Here is a 3,667-nt window from a genome sequence, read left to right as displayed (position 1 = left end):
AGGGAGTTAAAAAGCATTTCTACCAAGATAACTGGACTGATATCCTAGCTAGCAAAGATCTTGTGCCCTGTGTACAGGGTACAACACCTTTGCTCCTTGTCTGCTGCTATTGTTCAAAGATCAGAATGTTTTTCAAAGCATTTGGAAGAGTAGAACCCTAATTATTTTATTATTATATTATTATTTTTGTGACAAAATAGCTCTCACAAATCAGTATAAGGAATGTTGAATTTATTTCAACTCTTAGTTTAAACAGGATTACAAAGCAGATGTTGTAGTACACACTTGTCCTAATACTTAGAAGAGGGAGAAAGGAGAGACTGGAGTTCAACCATATAGTTTAAGGCCAGCATGGACAATAGAATGAGAGCCTGTTTATAATAAGGGAATATACCTTATCATGGTGGGAAGACACAGTTGTCAGAAAATGAGGGATCTGGTCACCTTATGTCCACAGGCAAGAAAGAGACAGAGAGAGAAGAATGCTGCTGCTTAATTAACACCCATTTCCCCTTTTATTTAGTTTGATATGGTGCTGTCAACATTCAAAATGGTTTTTCTTAGATGAAGCAGAAATGATGAATCTTGTTTCCACAACTATTCTGTTAGTCTGTTTTTGTTGTTGTTGTTTTGTTTTGTTTTTTATTGAAAAGTTGAGTTCATTGATGTTCATAGATAATAGTGATCATTGAATGTTGGTTCTTTTTATTGTGGAGTTGGTGGTGATAGTGTGTTTATGTGCTAGTTTTCTGTAGCTTTTTTGTTGTTAAGTTATTTATAGCCAATATTTTCTTGGATGTAGTTGATTTCATTAGATTGGAGTTTTCCTAGTATCTTCCTTCTGTAGGTTTGGGTTGCTGTGTAGATATTGTTTATGTTTAGGGTTTTTTTTTTCTGAGTATTTTGTTTTCTCCAACTATGTTGATTAAAGTTTTGCTGGGTACAGAAGTCTGAGTTGGTATCTGTGGTCTCTTAGTGTCTGCATGACACCTACCCAGGCCCCTTCTGGCTTTCATAATTTCCATTGAGAAGTGTGGTATGATTCTGATAGGTCTAGTTTGGTATGTTACATGGTCTTTTTCCCTTGCTGCTTTTTAATTATTTTCTTTGTTCTGTAGGTTTAGTGTTTTGATCATTATGTGGCAGGAGTTTTTTTTCGTCTAGTCTACTTGGTGTTCTGTAAGCCTGTTGTATGTTTAAGGACATCTCTTTCTTTAAGTTGGGAAAATTTTCTTCTAAGATTTTCTTGAAAATATTTTCTGGACCTTGGAGCCTAGAATCTTATTTTTCGTCTATTCCCATTATTCTTAGGCTTTGTCTTTTCATGGTGTCCTTGACTTTTTGCATATTTTGTGTCAGGACCTTTTCTGATTTTATGTCTTTTTTGAGAGATATATTGATCTCTTCACTTGCATCTTTGGCACCTGAGATTCTCTCTGCCATATCTTGAAATTTGTTATTGATGTTTTCCTCTTTGGTTCCCGATCTCTCTGCTAGGTTTTCCATATCCAGGAATTTCTCAGTCTGTGTTTTCCTTATTGACTCTAATTTGATTTTCATGTTGTACACCATTTCATTCATCTGTTTGAATATGGATTTTTGTCTGTCCATGATGGCCTCCATTTTTTGGACATTTCCTCTTTATATGCCTCTATATGTGGCTCTATTCATATTTTTTTGCTATATTGACCAGTATTTCTTTGAAAGATTTGTTTGTTTCTTCTTTATGTGCCTCCAATAACTGAATAAGCATAGATTTAAGATCGTTTTCCTGTGTTTCTGATGAATTAAAATATCCATTGATTTTTGGGGTTGCTGGGAAGCCATGCTGCCTTTATTTTTGTTGAATGTGTTTTTTTTTAATAAAATTTATTTACTTTTTATAAATTACACTTTATTCACTTTGTATCCCAGCTGTAGTACCCTCCCTCATTGTATCAGTCTCAAAAAAAAGACCTCAGTGCCCAGATTTTTTGGTTCGTTTGCTCTCCATGTGGAGCTACTGTCCTCTTCAGGTCTTACTAACTACGCCTTCTTTCATATGATCCCCTGTACTCTGTCCAAAGTTTGATTATGAGTCTCAGCATCTGCTTTGATACGCTGCTGGGTAGAGTCTTTCAGAGGCCCTCTGTGGTAGGTTCCTATCCTGTTCCCTGTTTTCTTCCTATTCCTATGTCCATCCTGTTTGCCTTTCTGAGTGGAAATTGAACAACTTCAGACCTATCTCTCTTATGAACATTAATGCAAAAATACTCAGTAAAACACTTGAAAGCCGAATCCAAGAACACATAAAATATGTTGTCCATTGTGACCAGGTAGACTTCATCCCAGCCATGCAAAGGTGGTTCAATGTACAGAAATCCATCAATGTAATTCACCATATAAACAAACTTAAGGAGAAAAAACACATGATCATCTCTTTAGATTCAGAAAAAGCATTTGTCAGAATCTAACACGCATTCATGTTTAAAGTTTTGGAGAGATCAGGGATACAAGGCATACCTAGACATAATAAAGGCAATATACAGGAAGTCTATAGCCAACATCAAACTAAGTGCAGAGAAACTTAAATCAATCCCACTGAAATCAGCGACAAGCCAAGGCTGCCCACTCTCTCTTTATATCTTCAATAGAGTACTGGAAGTCCTAGCTAGAGCAATAAGACAACTAAAGGAGATCAAGGGGATATAAATCGGAAAGGAAGAAGTAATAGTATCACCATTCACAGATGATATGATAGTATACATGAGAGACCCCAAAAAATCAACCAGAGAACTTCAGCTGATAAACACATTCAGCAAAGTAGATACAAAATTAACTAAAGAAAATCAGTAGCCATCCTATATATGAAAGACAAAAGACCTGAGAAAGAAATTAGGGAAAAAAAAAACACCCTTCACAATAGCCATTAATAAAATAAAGTACCTTGGTGTGACTCTAACCAAACAAGTAAAAGATCTGTTGGATGTGTTCTTATGCTGGCCTCTAGCCTCCTGATTGTCTGTAGCATTTGTTGTTTGTTCCTGGAGCTTGGACTATAGATTGGGTCTGTCTGTGTCTGGAGTCTAGAGTATTCTTCAGGTATATGAAAGAGGTCCACCAATTTGAGAAAGGATGTTGATGTTTCAGATGCAGCTAGGAAGGAAGGGTACAGGCATGTGTGTGCAAGTGAGAGAGTGCATGGAATAGTGCCTTGAAGGACCAAGTGCAAGGTTGCGTAGATGCATGGAAGGGTAAAGATGCCTAGAAAGGGTGGAGCATAAGCACAGGCGGGGATGCTAGTGGGTTTGCATGTGTAGTGTGAGTGAGCAGGTATCCTGAGTGGTTCAGTGGCACACAGTAGTGTCCAACTCTGTGCTCTAAGTACTCATATCTGTCTTGACTGCACCAATTTGGCTTCAGGAATTGTTTGCTTCGATTCAACTGGAAGACCCACAGAACAAGGTCTTGAATGTTGAGAGGGCTGTCTTGGGGATCCCAATGTTGTCTACAGTGGGGTTGTGGGCAGGAGGGATCAGGTGGTCTAGCTGTTAGAGCAGAGGGTTCCCTGATCTGGGGTTCTGCACACACTCACTTGCAGGTATATGCAGAAAGTACAGGAGACCCATGGTTCTCTAGTCTCAGATTTGGGCCTGCAGGGTAGCTATTAGGGTTCACTTTCCAAGAG

The sequence above is a fragment of the Meriones unguiculatus genome, chromosome X (assembly GCF_030254825.1).
Source record: "Meriones unguiculatus strain TT.TT164.6M chromosome X, Bangor_MerUng_6.1, whole genome shotgun sequence".
Lineage (NCBI taxonomy): Eukaryota > Metazoa > Chordata > Mammalia > Rodentia > Muridae > Meriones > Meriones unguiculatus.
This window is presented reverse-complemented; position numbering follows the sequence as displayed.